Source organism: Asterias amurensis, chromosome 17 (genome assembly GCF_032118995.1).
Source record: "Asterias amurensis chromosome 17, ASM3211899v1".
Classification (NCBI taxonomy): Eukaryota; Metazoa; Echinodermata; class Asteroidea; order Forcipulatida; family Asteriidae; genus Asterias; species Asterias amurensis.
In genome coordinates, this window is record NC_092664.1 from 6,616,854 (window position 1) to 6,634,256 (window position 17,403).

A 17,403-nucleotide genomic window follows, 5' to 3' on the forward strand; every position below is an offset into this window, starting at 1 on the left:
CTTTAGTGTCCAACAAATTGAAGTATTTACGGTATTTCCGATGACACGACTACCACAAAGGCCACAAAAGCGTCATGGTGAGTTACTTGAATGTGATAATAGGTGAATGATAATGATGATTTTGATAGAGTAGGTCATTCTCATGAAGAATTTGACTTGAATGTGTGGGGGCCGGATCGACACAACGACAAGCTGTCAGAATGTCATGCACAATAGTTAGTATTGACTACTCGACATACTCGATACCTTTTCTTTCTTCAATTTCCAGAACGTTTGAAAGTTTTTTAACTAGGTTTTGGCCTAGCACTAGACCTAGACTTGACTCAAGGGAAAAGTTTCCGTATGGCGCCACCACTTTTTTATGCGATATGAAATAATATAGTACTAATAAACCTCAATGAATGAGATATCCCTTTTTGTAAAAATGAGTGAAAAAGTGGTGGCGCCATACGGAAAGTTATCCGGTAGTCCTAACTTAGGACTAATCCTAGACAATGCTAAGAGTTAGGACCAGTAACTCATCCTAACTTGGGACTGGCCATATCTCTTAGCATTGCCTATGTTCCAAAGTTGGATTATATTCCAAAGTTAGGACTACCTTTGTGAAATCCACCCCTAGATTCCCAAACCTGTTGTGCATGCCGGACAGGGACTTGAAGATGTTGTCACAGTTGCCTGATATAAAAATGTATGATGAATGTGTAGCATTGCTGCGTGATACGCGTTGACCAATCAAACGCACTCACAAAGAAGACTAGTTTATTTGCTACTTCATCATTTGATGATTGAAATATTGTTTAAATAACCAATTAATTATAAAAAAAGAAAGCACTATGATATGTTCAATTGAATTTAAGTTACACTTTGATGCATTCATTGGGGTCGGTTTTGTTTGCAAAATTTGCATTTTTGAAAGTGCAATTCAACGACTTATTTATAATACCGACACCCCCTTGCCTGCTGATGATTTTGCCCGCCCCATGCACGCGCCAGCCTAGACGTGTGCCTTACATCGTCTTGCACTGTGATGTCACAGAATATAATAAAGTTTTACCAGCAGGGCAGCGCTTCCACGCTCCCATTTGCTTGACTTACCCCTTGTGATTTTTTTTATTTTAGTCCCAAATTTGCCTCTTGAATTTTTTTTTTTCAAGTTTAGGCCCAAATTCAACAAAACTGCTGGATCACCCCCTTATGATTTTTTTAATTTTAGGCCCAATTTTAATAAAACTGCTGAACTAATACCCCTTCCCCTTGTGATTTATTCGATTGTGGCCCAAATTTGATAAAACTGCTGGACTTACCCTTTGTGATTTTTAAAATTTTAAGACCAATTTCAATCCCTTGTGATTTATTCGATTTTAGGTCCAAGTTCAATAAAACTGCAGGACTTACCCCTTGTGATTTTTTCAATTAGGCCCTATAGGCCCAAATTTGATAAAACTGCTGACTTTAGATTTTAGGTTTAATTTGATTAAACTGCTGGACCAACCCCTTTTAATTTTTTTTATTTTTAGATGCAAACTTATTTTGTCCTTTTAAATGTTTTTTCTTTGTAGTGTTTCTGTTTGTCGACAATTGTCATGAAGATGTCATGAGATCAGGACAGTAACGAGCTCATAATGATCTGAATAAGATGTAGGCCAGTAATTGAGAAGGTAAATACATAATTCTTTGTTTGCCTTTGAAGGATTTGTTGGCAAATGGAACTCCACATCAAAAAAGAACTAACGCCCAGATTAAATGCATCTAGCTAAAAAGGCTCATAATGCAATGTATTTTACTATAAGCCTCAAATAATTAAAGTATAAAAAAACTTACCTAGTTGCCCCTTGATAATGTTATTTTATTTTTGGCAAACATTGAAAAAATGCTGGACTTACCCCCTTTTGATTTTTTCAATGTTAGGCCCAAATTTAATAAACCTGCTGGACTTACCCCTTGTGATTTTTTTTCAATTTTAGACCCCAATTCAATTAAACTGCTGGATTTATCCCTTTTGATTTTTTCAATATTAGGCACAACATCCAGAAAAACTGCTGGTCTTACCCCTTGTGATTTTTTCAATTCTAGGCCCTGTTTGATAGAACTCGTGGACTTACCCCATTGGATTTTTTTCCATTTTACGCCCAAATTCAATAAAACTGCTAGACTTACCCCTTGTGATTTTTTCAATTTTCTGGGCAGAAATCAGATAAGGCCAAACAAAATAAATGTTGTGTTTACGGTAACGGCCCTAAAAAATTCCAGGTAGGTAGGTAGGAAAATAATTTTATTTTGTAATTTTATTTTTATTTTTAAGTTCTTGAATTTTGAGTTATTTGTTAATATTTTAAACCCGTTACCATGAATTATACTAACCTTGTTCGACTCATCAAGTTATAAACCCTCATGTTGGAAAGTGGTAAAATATAAAAGTTTATAAGTTGTTTTAGAAAAAACATAACATAGGTCAAGTTGCAAGCGCTTTAGAAGTTACAAGGAAACTTTTTATCTTACCATTAAATCAGGGCCATGTTTTAAATGCTGACATCAGTTTTACCAACTTTCAATTTGAGGTGTGGTTATTTTGTTCACATTTTTCATTCCATTGTTGTACACTTACTTGCACTTTACCCAGACTGACGAACCTCCGGGTTGCTGGGTGAAAATGATGTCACTCAGTAGGCTCAGTGGTGCAAGGTGTACCATAACATTAACAACAGAGCCGAAACTCACAACTCACATTTTCCCCAAAATAATATAGCAAAATGAATAAACACTTTTGAGGGTCAAACTTATTATTTTGAATGTCAGCCTGATCTGATCTGAATGTGTGTTGTGAGTCTCTGGGTAGTTTAAATATACTTCAAAACAACTCAAAAGCTTCCCGATGGCCAGTTCAACTAAATTCTGATGGGTAATCATACTCCGAAGAAACAAATCACTAATAAAACAACAATGAAAATTGGAATTGAAAACTTGAACTGTATGTTTTATTTCAACGGCAGAATCACTTGTCTACCATAACAAGTTAACTACAGGCGTCTCTCTTTGTTTTTATCCACTTTCAGAAACTGATTAGAATATGTCTTCAGTTATTACAAGTCAAATGTTTTTTTGTCATAAACGGCGAACCTTTTTCTTCTTGTCCAATTATTTCAGAGGACAATCAATTTCAAATTTTCTGTGGCCCAAAACATGTGGCTCATATTGCTAGATTTAAGCATGGTCACATTTTAATACTTGCAAAGTAACTAGCAAAAAAAAAAGGTTTCACGCAATGTGGCATGATTCTTTGAAAACTGATACAAAAGCTTACAGGCCTAGCATTTCCTGGGTCCGTAAGGACGACGGCGCTGAAACTAATTAGAATATGTCTTCAATTATTACAAGTCTGACAATGGTTTTCTTGTCATAAACGGTAAACCTCTTTGTCCAATCATTTCAGAGGACAACAAATTACAAATTTTCTGTGGCCCAAAACATGTGGCTTTATATTGCTAGATTAAAGTTCGACATCGTGCCAGTCTCCACATTGGGACGTCGAACATTGAGCACAAACGTGATAAAAGTTTGGCCCATGGTGATCTTCGAAAATATTGAGAAATGTCTTGCTGACATCGATGTTTACTAGCTTCAACTTGGCTGGCTGATGGAGGCACTTTTCTGTTTTCAAGCTAAACAATTTGTTCATGTTACCGCACGAAGAACTGCCTGACGTCGACGCCATGTTTTGATGCAGTTTTCATTCGCAGTCTGTCCGTAGTGTAAAACGTGTTGTAAACGTACGCGGCAGGTCACCCACGTGCTGTACACCACTGACAGCTACACCATGTTTTGTTGTGGTGTCCAATATGCGGCCGGCTGCCAGGGGCCCAATTTCGTTTCGTGCTGTACCACTGACAGCTAGCTGTACTGTACTGTTGTACCGTGTTTTGTTGTGGTGTCCAATATGCGGCCGGCTGCCAGGGGCCCAATTTCGTTTCGTGTGACATTGGATCGCCCCGAAGTACGCTGTGAACACAGCGGGTGCGTCGGGGCCGGGCATCGGGTGGCGCGTGCACCTTTCACAGAAAAAATTGTGGCAGTACAGTAAGCTAGGCTAGGCGTGGGCCGGGTGCACAAGTTTTGATATCGCCATGATTTTTGCAAAAATGCATTATTACACTGGTAAGTCGTAATAAACAGTTTTAAAGTGAGGCAACATGTTAAAATTCTCATTTTAAATTTTACCAACTCACAAAATATTTAGAAAAATGTTTTGAGGTCGGCAATTCGGCCGCAAAAAATTCAGGTCGGTCGGGTTACCGTAAACACAACATTTATTTTGTTTGGCCTAAATGTCTGAAATTGCTGGACTTACACCCCTTGTGATTTGTTCAACCTTAGGCCCAAATTCAATAAAACTGCTGGACTTACCCCTTTTGATTTTTTCAATGTTACGCACAAACTCCAGAAAAACTGCTGGTCTTACCCCTTGTGATTTTTTCAATTCTAGGCCCTGTTTGATAAAACTTCTGGACTTAGCCCATGGGATTTTTTCTTAAATTTTAATCCCAAATTCACAAAAACTGCTGGACTTACCCCTTTTGATTTTTTCAATGTAAGGCCCAAATTAGATCAAACTGCTGGACATACCCTTGTGTATTTAATTTATTTTAGGCCCAAATTCAACAAAACTGCTGTACTTATTATCCCTAGTGTTTTTTTCAATTTTACACCCAAATTTGATAAAACTGATGACTTTCAATTTTAGGTTCAAATTTGATAAAACTGCTGGACCTACCCCTTTTGATTTTTTCAATGTTACGCACAAACTCCAGAAAAACTGCTGGTCTTACCCCTTGTGATTTTTTCAATTCTAGGCCCTGTTTGATAAAACTTCTGGACTTAGCCCATGGGATTTTTTCTTAAATTTTAATCCCAAATTCACAAAAACTGCTGGACTTACCCCTTTTGATTTTTTCAATGTAAGGCCCAAATTAGATCAAACTGCTGGACATACCCTTGTGTATTTAATTTATTTTAGGCCCAAATTCAACAAAACTGCTGTACTTATTATCCCTAGTGTTTTTTTCAATTTTACACCCAAATTTGATAAAACTGATGACTTTCAATTTTAGGTTCAAATTTGATAAAACTGCTGGACCTACCCCCTTGTAATTTTTGTAATTTTAGATGCAAACTTATTTTGTCCTTTGAAATGTTTTTCTTTGTAGTGTTTTTCCGCCACCGTCATGAAGATGCGAAGAGACCACCAGTAACAAGCTCAAAAAGATCTGAATATGATGTAGGCCTATAAATAAAAAAGGTAACCTATAATTCATAAGAATTGTTTTGTTGGCTTTGCTACAGCATGGTACTGCTAGTCTTGATATTACAGTACCTCTGATTAATTTTTTTGGGGGTGGGGGGGGGGGACGTGGGTGTTTGTATCGCCTTTCCTCACCCCTTTTGGTCAGTTTTCCACCCAAAATATCTTGCCCATTCAAGGGATTGCCTTTGAAATATAACTGCCCAATAAAACCTTGACTTGACAAAGGGAAAAACAACAAAAAGTTCTTACAGTTTCACTTGTTGCCATCTTGTGAGAAAGTTAAGGCACTGACCATGAATCGCAGAACCTCGGCCGTTAGCCACGGCCACCAATAAATAATATGCCAGGGTATTATATAGGAATCCCAGAATAGTTTCATTTCCATTGAGCCAAATACAATGATCAACTATTGTGGCAGCGTTTCTTGTCTGCCACACATAACAAATGGACAACCAAAGGCAAAAGGGGTGAATTGTTTCTGCTATTTTTCTGTCCCACTTTGACGGGTGAAACAAAGTGTATCACCATAAGTGCGTCAAGAATTATGTGGATGATTATTCACATCACATACTATTATTATATCGGGAGGGGTTGTCTTAAGTACCCATGCACCTGACCTGCCGGGGAGGGCAGTGCAAAGGCCCTGATGACTCTGGAAACTGTGTGGGGCTGGTATCCTGCACGTTGGTAGCCCTGCTAATTGAACAAACCTCACCAGGATGAATAGGCCAAATTTGAAACTGAAGTATGCTTGCAATGGTGTACCAAATTACAAGATTGTGCTAGAATCATACTCTGTTCAATTAGATTGTTAAAACAAGACTAATTCAAGAATAATTGCTTTTTTTCTTTTACATGTGAGCCAACTGCGAGGTGGTATAAACAACTGCATCTTCCAAGGAACCATGTCATCCATGAAGCAACACCTAAGTCAACAGTGTCAGTTCGTAAGCAAGGCCTGAATGAAAGAACCCAGGGAGATTCAAGCTCCACTGAATGGAGCGCTGACACCTGTTGCAGCCTTGGAATTTTCAACACATGAACATGAACACAACTGATGTTTGTACCAAATTTGTTATCAATTTTTGCTTGAAATTTCAACAAGGCTACGGTATATAAAATAATGCTGGTAAATATTGAATTTATCTGCCCAAAAATGCAACATGGCGTATTTCATAAAAAGCATTGCGAATTTATTCTTTTTTGCTCAAGTTTTTGCACAGTGTTGCCCAAAATTTCAACAAAGCTTTAGCCTTGCGTATTTTTAAAATTTTGCTTGAATTTTGCCCAAGGCTGCCTTAAGTATTTATCCAATTTTGCTCAATTTTGCTCAAATTATGCCCAAATGTGTCACAAGGCTTATATATAGCCTTGCATATTTATCCAATTTTGCCTAAAAAATTAACAAGACTTTGTTTTGCTCATTTTTTGCCCAAAAGTGCAACAAGTGCAACAAGGCTATAGCCTTGTGTTTTTATCAAATTTTGCCTGAAAATTCAACAAGGCTTTATTTTGCTCAAATTTTTGCTCAAAAGTGCAACAAGGCTATAGCCTTGCGTTTTTATCCAATTTTGCCTGAAAATGCAACAAGGTTTTGTTTTGCTCAATTTTTGCTCAAAAGTGCAACAAGGCCTTGCGTTTTTATCAAATTTTGCCTGAAAATGCAACAAGGCTTTATTTTGCTCAATTTTTGCTCAAAAGTGCAACAAGGCTATTGCCTTGCGTTTTTATCAATATTTTGCCTGAAAATGCAGCAAGGCTTTATTTTGCTGAAATTATGCCCAAAAGTGCAACAAGGCGTTTTTATCAAATTTTGCCTGAAAATGCAACAAGGCTTTGTTTTGCTCAATTTTTGCTCAAAAGTGCAACAAGGCCTTGCGTTTTTATCAAATTTTGCCTCAAAATGCAGCAAGGCTTTATTTTGCTGAAATTTTGCCCAAAAGTGCAACAAGGCGTTTTTATCAAATTTTGCCTGAAAATGCAACAAGGCTTTATTTTGTTCAATTTTTGCGCGAAAGTGCAACAAGGCTTATATAGCCTTGCGTTTTTATCAAATTTTGCCTGAAAATTCAAAAAGGCTCTAATTTGCTCAATTTTTGCCCAAAAGTGTAACAAGGCTATTGCCTTGCGTTTTTATCAAATTTTGCCTGAAAATGCAAAAAGGCTTTATTTTGCTCAAATTTTGCCCAAAAGTGCAACAAGGCTTATATATAGCCTTTAGTTTTTATCAAATTTTGCCTGAAAATGCAGCAAGGCTTTATTTTGCTCAAATTTTGCCCAAAAGTGCAACAAGGCTATAGCCTTGCGTTTTTATCAAATTTTGCCTGAAAATGCAACAAGGCTTTATTTTGCTCAATATTTGCTCAAAAGTGCAACAAGGCTATAGCCTTGCGTTTTTATCAAATTTTGCCTGAAAATTCAACAAGGCTTTATTTTGCTCAATATTTGCTCAAAAGTGCAACAAGGCTATAGCCTTGCATTTTTATCAAATTTTGCCTGAAAATGCAACAAGGCTTTATTTTGCTCAAATTTTGCCCAAAAGTGCAACAAGGCTATAGCCTTGCGTTTTTATCAAATTTTGCCTGAAAATGCAACAAGGCTTTATTTTGCTCAAATTTTGCCCAAAAGTGCAACAAGGCTATAGCCTTGCGTATTTATCCAATTTTGCCTGAAAATGCAACAAGGCTTTTATTTTGCTCAATATTTGCCCAAAAGTGCAACAAGGCTATAGCCTTGCATTTTTATCAAATTTTGCCTGAAAATGCAACAAGGCTTTATTTTGCTCAATATTTGCTCAAAAGTGCAACAAGGCTATAGCCTTGCGTATTTATCCAATTTTGCCTGAAAATGCAACAAGGCTTTATTTTGCTCAAATTTTGCCCAAAAGTGCAACAAGGCTATGGCCTTGCGTTTTTATCAAATTTTGCCTGAAAATTCAACAAGGCTTTATTTTGCTCAATTTTTGCCCAAAAGTGCAACAAGGCTATAGCCTTGCGTTTTTATCAAATTTTGCCTGAAAATGCAACAAGGCTTTATTTTGCTCAATATTTGCTCAAAAGTGCAACAAGGCTATAGCCTTGCGTATTTATCCAATTTTGCCTGAAAATGCAACAAGGCTTTTATTTTGCTCAATGTTTGCTCAAAAGTGCAACAAGGCTATAGCCTTGCATTTTTATCAAATTTTGCCTGAAAATTCAACAAGGCTTTATTTTGCTCAATTTTTGCCCAAAAGTGCAACAAGGCTATAGCCTTGCGTTTTTATCAAATTTTGCCTGAAAATGCAACAAGGCTTTATTTTGCTCAATATTTGCTCAAAAGTGCAACAAGGCTATAGCCTTGCGTTTTTATCAAATTTTGCCTGAAAATTCAACAAGGCTTTATTTTGCTCAATATTTGCTCAAAAGTGCAACAAGGCTATAGCCTTGCATTTTTATCAAATTTTGCCTGAAAATGCAACAAGGCTTTATTTTGCTCAAATTTTGCCCAAAAGTGCAACAAGGCTATAGCCTTGCGTTTTTATCAAATTTTGCCTGAAAATGCAACAAGGCTTTATTTTGCTCAAATTTTGCCCAAAAGTGCAACAAGGCTATAGCCTTGCGTATTTATCCAATTTTGCCTGAAAATGCAACAAGGCTTTTATTTTGCTCAATATTTGCCCAAAAGTGCAACAAGGCTATAGCCTTGCATTTTTATCAAATTTTGCCTGAAAATGCAACAAGGCTTTATTTTGCTCAATATTTGCTCAAAAGTGCAACAAGGCTATAGCCTTGCGTATTTATCCAATTTTGCCTGAAAATGCAACAAGGCTTTATTTTGCTCAAATTTTGCCCAAAAGTGCAACAAGGCTATGGCCTTGCGTTTTTATCAAATTTTGCCTGAAAATTCAACAAGGCTTTATTTTGCTCAATTTTTGCCCAAAAGTGCAACAAGGCTATAGCCTTGCGTTTTTATCAAATTTTGCCTGAAAATGCAACAAGGCTTTATTTTGCTCAATATTTGCTCAAAAGTGCAACAAGGCTATAGCCTTGCGTATTTATCCAATTTTGCCTGAAAATGCAACAAGGCTTTTATTTTGCTCAATGTTTGCTCAAAAGTGCAACAAGGCTATAGCCTTGCATTTTTATCAAATTTTGCCTGAAAATTCAACAAGGCTTTATTTTGCTCAATTTTTGCCCAAAAGTGCAACAAGGCTATAGCCTTGCGTTTTTATCAAATTTTGCCTGAAAATGCAACAAGGCTTTATTTTGCTCAATATTTGCTCAAAAGTGCAACAAGGCTATAGCCTTGCGTATTTATCCAATTTTGCCTGAAAATGCAACATGGCTTTTATTTTGCTCAATATTTGCTCAAAAGTGCAACAAGGCTATAGCCTTGCATATTTATCCAATTTTGCCTGAAAATGCAACAAGGCTTTTATTTTGCTCAAATTTTGCACAAAAGTGCAACAAGGCCTTGCGTTTTTATCAAATTTTGCCTGAAAATGCAGCAAGGCTTTTCTTTGCTCAAATTTTGCCCAAAAGTGCAACAAGGCTATAGCCTTGCGTTTTTATCAAATTTTGCCTGAAAATGCAACAAGGCTTTATTTTGCTCAATATTTGCTCAAAAGTGCAACAAGGCTATATATAGCCTTGCGTTTTTATCAATTTTGCCTAAAAATGCAAAAAGGCTTTATTTTGCTCAAATTTAGCCCAAAAGTGCAACAAGGCTATATATAGCCTTGCATATTTATCAAATTTTGCACAAATTTTGCCTGGTGTCTTCATTAAATTGTGAGTGTTATTTTATATGTACAAGAATAAATGCTTATGCTGTTTATGGGCAAGTCAACCATTAGTTGATTTGTCTGAACTCGGAACTGTTGTCTCTTTATTTGACTCGTCTACTTGGCCGCCATGTTTTCCCACAATGCAATAAATTGGGTGTGTATTATTTTTATATGAGTTCCCTTGCGCAAAATGACTTGCTAAAAGCGACTTTTATACGCACCCAACTGTATTGTGGGTAAAAATGACAGCCTGAGGGTCCCACCGGGATAAGGTGGGCCCTCAATATTTAATTTGGGGGGGGGGGGTAGGGTTAAGACAAATAAAACACAAGATACAAGGAGAGTCATGTCCAATTTTTTATTGAAAATTTTGGCCAAAAAAAAAGCAGAGTCGTGCAAACACCTGTGCCTGTCGGTGGACCCCCTCAGCCACCTGGAACTTGTGACGGCCTAAAGGCTTTAAGTGCAATGGTTGATATGTTCTCTGTTCAGTGAAGTTCAATTAGATGTACAACTAGTTTCTACTTCAATGTTGTAATGTCTCACAAAACATAAACGAGCTAGACGCAATTTTGCGCCATTAATTTTAACGCAAGCGTTGAGCAGAAGGTAGTTGTTGCTTGCTTAAATGAACTGGTGCCCTCAAGGGCCTAAGATTTCACCGATTGTTGTCTTGCAACCAAGCTGCACTGGTGGTGCCAAGAGATGTCGACACTTGTTCCAATGGGATCCTAACTCGGCAGATGATGACGACTTCTATCCAGATGATGATGTGCTGGTCAGAGAAACAACTTCTGCAATGGCCACTAATTTCCCCCTTGCTTTTCATGGGGCTGCAATATGGACACTCGGATGTAGTCGACTAACAAAATTACTACAAGTGAGCTTATTATTGACCAACTTTGACTTAAAACAAAGTTGACGAGTGGGTAAATCGCATAACTTGTACCAAAAGCATCAAGTAAAATGCTAGACAGACGTATTGACACTAACGTCTCAAATTTATAAACAGTTTTAGTTGGATGAATAGTGACAATTTATCACTATTTGTTTGCCGATAAATGATAACAAAGATGACATTGGATTAATATAACTTCTACCTTCCAAAAGAAGACCGACCTTGACCATAACAATTAATTTTTTCAAAGCGGCTAAGATAAATCAAGACCAGCACTTGTATGGGTAATTCAAAACACAGGTGAAAGTGTAGAGAATACACAACACCAGGGGAATTATGGGTAATTCAAAACACAGGTGAAAGTGAAGAGAATATACGCAACACCAGGGGAATTATGGGTAATTCAAAACACAGGTGAAAGTGTAGAGAATATACGCAAGACCAGGGGAATTATGGGTAATTCAAAACACAGTTGAAAGTATAGAGAATATATGCAAGACTAGGGGAATTATGGGTAATTCAAAACACAGGTGAAAGTGAAGAGAATACGCCACATCAGGGGAAGTATGGGTAATTCAAAACATAGGTGAAAGTGTAGAGAATATATGCAAGACCAGGGGAATTATGGGTAATTTAAAACACGGGTGAAAGTGAAGAGAATAAACGCAACACCAGGGGAAGTATGGGTAATTCAAAACACAGGTGAAAGTGAAGAGAATACGCCACATCAGGGGAATTATGGGTAATTCAAAACACTGGTGAAAGTGTAGAGAATATACGCAAGACCAGGGGAATTATGGGTAATTCAAAACACAGGTGAAAATGTAGAGAATATACGCAAGACCAGGGGAGTTATGGGTAATTCAAAACACAGTTGAAAGTGTAGAGAATATATGCAAGACCAGGGGAATTATGGGTAATTCAAAACACAGGTGAAAGTGAAGAGAATACGCCACATCAGGGGAAGTATGGGTAATTCAAAACACAGGTGAAAGTGAAGAGAATATATGCAAGACCAGGGGAATTATGGGTAATTCAAAACACAGGTGAAAGTGAAGAGAATATACGCCAGACCAGGGGAATTATGGGGAATTCAAAACACTGGTGAAAGTAAGGAGAATAAACGCAACACCAGGGGAAGTATGGGTAATTCAAAACACAGGTGAAAGTGAAGAGAATACGCCACATCAGGGGAAGTATGGGTAATTCAAAACACAGGTGAAGGTGAAGGTGAAGAGAATACGCCACATCAGGGGAATTATGGGTAATTCAAAACACTGGTGAAAGTGTAGAGAATATCTGCAACACCAGGGGAATTATGGGTAATTCAAAACACAGGTGAAGGTGAAGAGAATACGCCACATCAGGGGAATTATGGGTAATTCAAAACACTGGTGAAAGTGTAGAGAATATATGCAAGACCAGGGGAATTATGGGTAATTCAAAACACAGGTGAAAGTGTAGAGAATATGCCACATCAGGGGAATTATGGGTAATTCAAAACACAGGTGAAAGTGTAGAGAATATATGCAAGACCAGGGGAATTATGGGTAATTCAAAACACAGGTGAAAGTGTAGAGAACATATGCAAGACCAGGGGAATTATGGGTAATTCAAAACACAGGTGAAAGAGTAGAGAATATACGCCAGACCAGGGGAATTATGGGGAATTAAAAACACTATGAAAGTAAGGAGAATAAACGCAACACCAGGGGAAGTATGGGTAATTCAAAACACAGGTGAAAGTGAAGAGAATACGCCACATCAGGGGAAGTATGGGTAATTCGAAACACTGGTGAAAGTGTAGAGAATATACGCAACACCAGGGGAATTATGGGTAATTCAAAACACAGGTGAAGGTGAAGAGAATACGCCACATCAGGGGAATTATGGGTAATTCAAAACACTGGTGAAAGTGTAGAGAATATACGCAACACCAGGGGAATTATGGGTAATTCAAAACACAGGTGAAAGTGAAGAGAATATACGCCAGACCAGGGGAACTAAGGGTAATTCAAAACACAGGTGAAAGTGAAGAGAATACGCCACATCAGGGGAAGTATGGGTAATTCAAAACACAGGTGAAAGTGTAGAGAATATACGCCAGACCAGAGGAATTATGGGTAATTCAAAACACAGGTGAAAATGAAGAGAATATACGCAAGACCAGGGAAATTATGGGTAATTCAAAACACAGGTGAAAGTGTAGAGAATATACGCAAGACCAGAGGAATTATGGGTAATTCCAAACACAGGTGAAAGTGTAGAGAATATACGCAACACCAGGGGAATTATGGGTAATTCAAAACACAGGTGAAAGTGTAGAGAATATACGCCAGACCAGGGGAATTATGGGTAATTCAAAACACAGGTGAAAGTGTACAGAATATACGCAACACCAGGGGAATTATGGGTAATTCAAAACACAGGTGAAAGTGTAGAGAATACACAAAGCCAGGGGAAGTTTGGTAATTCAAAACACAGTTAAACTGATTTAACCGTAAATTTGTTGATAAAACTTAATTAATTGCTAACTTAACCTTTAAATGATAAATTTGACCCTTTTTTGCATATATTGGAATTTAGACTAACCAGTGTTTGACTCCTTGACATAAAAATGGAGATTGAGTTTACAACTGGTAAACAACTAAGCTCTTACAGATTGAATGTTGGCAGTGCGCCTTGTACAGGGACGTGGAATGGCCAAACAGAAACAATTGATGGTTGTAAAAGTTAACATGCCATGTGGCATATATTTGTTTAGATCTCAAAGGTTTATGTTTAGACAAAAAGTTAAGCAGGATGTATTGACTAAAGTGGGACTATGCTAATTGAAGGTTTATGAAAAAAAACTTGTAAAACAACGTTTGACTTGTAAAAAAAAAAGAAAATCATGCTTGTTCTATTCTAGCAAGCTGAAGCTTACTTCTAACTGATCTGTTTTAAACACCAAATTCTCAGATAATATTTAATGTTCACAGTGCAAGTGTTCATTTTGACTGAGTTTCAATTTCATATTTTAGTATATTTGATGTTTAGAGCTTTTAAGAGAAGTTTAATTTTGTATGATTAACCTTCTGTATATATAGGTGCTGCTGTTTCTAATTAGTTTGAGTTAATAAAAAAAGGAAAAATTTTTGAATTTTAGTTGTGTTGCTTTGAAAAGTCAAAATAGTCTGATTAAAAAATATAAATAAAAACACCGTAATTTCAGTTTAAAAGTTATGCTTCAAGCGTTTAGTTGTATAGCGTTTAGTGGGAATGTCCCAAGATTTTAGAGAAGTTTACATTTTTGTTTACACTTTCTGTTAGGATGATATTTTGAAAATTGGATGGCTTTGAAAATTTAAAATGTGATCTCCTGCAGTAATTTGCCCTCGACCATGACCAGACCCTAAGAACCTTGACAAGACCTGACCTTTGACCTCTTCTAAAACCAACCAATACAAAACAACTATAAGTAATAGAAATCCAATGTCATCTTTGGTATCAAAAGGCAACAAAATTGGTGTTCTTACTAGATATTTTGGATGTGAAGTGGCATGACCAAGCAGAACAGTTTCTCGAGCCCTCATATCATCAACTGAATAGAAGTCCTCATCATCCACCAAGTCCAGATTCCATTGGCTCAAACAAAGACATCTCTTGGCACCTTTGATGATCATGAAAGATCCCCAGTACAAACCTGTTTACTCAAAAACAAAAGAGTGACGTGACCAACAAAAGGCTAAATTATAAGGGGCCCTCATCCCGACGTCTTGAGAGATCTTGCCGACCAGAACTTTTTAGGGACCAACTACTACCTTCCAGCTAAGGCCCTAGTATGAACGCATGCTTCCACAAATGCTCGCTCTAGCTCGTCAATTTTGTAAGGCATTACACCAGTGAAGGAGAACACTAGTGGTGCATCAAATTGAATTTCAGTGAACAGAGAACATACCTTCCATTGCACCCAGGCCAGCAGGACCAACACTTGTTCCAGGCAGCCGAGGGGGTCCACCAACAGGCACAGGTGTTTGCACAACTCTGCGAGTTTTTCAGAGGGTTTGGATGAGGCCCTAACATACATGAAATATGTTGCTCCTACACAATGAGTCCATGTATTAAATCTTCAAAATTTTATAAAAAATATTTAAAAAAACAATCGTGTAAAAACAATTTGTGCCATTTTCCAAGCTCTGAAATATATTCCAAATGTCTTTCATTAAAAATACAAAATAAAATTCTATTAAAAAAAGTAATGAATTTGGGAATTCTTTTTATAATAAAAATGTCCATATCTCTGCAAGATACTGAGACTTCCATAGTTTTGTATTTATGTTTGGTCAATGAAACAAAGTTAATGGCTTCCCTCGCAAGAAAAGTCATCACTTTTTGAAAATTTTTATGAGATTTCCATAGTTTTGTTTTTATGTTTGGTCAATGAAACAAAGTTAATGACTTCCCTCGCAAGAAAAGTCATTACATTTTTGGCAGTTTTACTATTTTGAATGGTCTTATTGCGTGGTAGGAGCAACTCATACATTTAACTTAAATAGTACGTATTTAGAAATTATTTTAGTCATAGTGTTAGTTACTCACTACCGGAGGAAGTGTGAGCAACTCAGGGGAGAGTGTCAGTCGCTACACAAAGGAAGTGTTAGCAACTCAGAGTAACACAAGGGAAAGTGTCAGATACTCATTACACAAAGGGAGTGTGAGCAACTCAGAGTAACACAAGGGAGAGTGTCAGTTACACAAAGGAAGTGTGAGCAACTCAAGAGTAACACAAGGGAGAGTGTAAGCTACTCGTTACACAAAGGAAGTGTGAGCAACTCAGAGTAACATGTGTCAGCTACTCAATACAAAAAGACAAAAAGGAAGTGTTGGCAACTCAGAGTAACACAAAAAGTGTGAGTAACTCGGGGAAACACAAGGGAGAGTGTCAGATACTCATTACACAAAGGAAGTGTGAGCAACTCAGAGTAACACAAGGGAGAGTGTCAAATACTCATTACACAAAGGAAGTGTGGGCAACTCAGAGTAACACAAAAAGTGTGAGTAACTCAGAGTAACACAAGGGAGAGTGTCAGATACTCATTACACAAAGGAAGTGTGAGTAACTCAGAGTAACACAAGGGAGAGTGTCAGATACTCATTACACAAAGGAAGTGTGAGTAACTCAGAGTAACACAAGGGAGAGTGTCAGATACTCATTACACAAAGGAAGTGTGAGCAACTCAGAGTAACACAAAGGAGCGTGTCTGATACTCATTACACAAAGGAAGTGTGAGTAACTCAGAGTAACACGAGGGAAAGTGTCAGATACTCGTTGCACAAAGGAAGTGTGCACACACTGAAACATTGACTAATTTACAAAATCATTCAACTAACTAATAAATGAACAAGAAATTTTAAGTCAAATTTTGTTTGACTTCTAAGAATTTAGACACTTAAAATGTCTCCTATTTCAGGCATGCAACTCTGTATTTTTTAAAAGAAATACCATTTCCAGAAACTCAGGCACAGCAAGGTATTTTACTGTGGTTTTTCATTTTTCAATGGTTAAGAAAAACCAAAACCATAAAAATCAGATGTTGCATGGCTGCTAACTGCTGATGTATGAGATGGGCGAAAACCCCGCCTATCTAATACCCTCTGGGGAAAAAAGTCCCATCCGGCTCCACTATATGGCAACCAAGTGTGTCAAACTCCATACATCAGCACATGCCTAACTGGAATGACCTAATTGAATGAGATAGAATAGTGAGAGTAACATTTCTTTGACATGGTTCAAGTTCCCAGTTTGATAATTGACCACACAAGGGAAGTATGGATCATCACATAGAGGGAAGAATGAGTGACTCACCACACAGCAAAGGTGCGAGCAATTCACCACAGAGCAAAAGTGTGAGTGATTCACCACACAGCAAAAGTGTGAGCGATTCATCACACAGCAAAAGTGTCAGTGATTCACTACACAGCAAAAGTGTGAGCGATTCACCACACAACAAAAGTGTGAGTGATTCACCACACAACAAAAGTGTGAGTGATTCACTACACAGCAAAAGTGTGAGCGATTCACCACACAACAAAAGTGTGAGCGATTCACCACACAGCAAAAGTGTGAGTGATTCACCACAGAACAAAAGTGTGAGCGATTCACCACACAGCAAAAGTGTGAGTGATTCACCACACAGCAAAAGTGTGAGCGATTCACCACACAGCAAAAGTGTGAGTGATTCACCACACAGCAAAAGTGTCAGTGATTCACCACACAACAAAAGTGTGAGTGATTCACTACACAGCAAAAGTGTGAGCGATTCACCACACAACAAAAGTGTGAGTGATTCACCACACAGCAAAAGTATCAGTGATTCACCACACAGCAAAAGTGTGAGTTATTCACCACACAGCAAAAGTGTGTGTGATTCACCACACAGCAAAAGTGTCAGTGATTCA

General features: G+C 37.5%; 1 long non-coding RNA gene across 1 annotated transcript; it reads left to right on the forward strand.

The window, feature by feature from the left end:
* On the forward strand, positions 1-5,276 carry LOC139949828 (uncharacterized). Its single transcript, XR_011787588.1, has 3 exons — positions 1-77; positions 1,560-1,658; positions 5,202-5,276. It is a non-coding gene; the product is annotated as an uncharacterized lncRNA (long non-coding RNA).
* Positions 5,277-17,403: the final 12,127 nt, after the last annotated feature.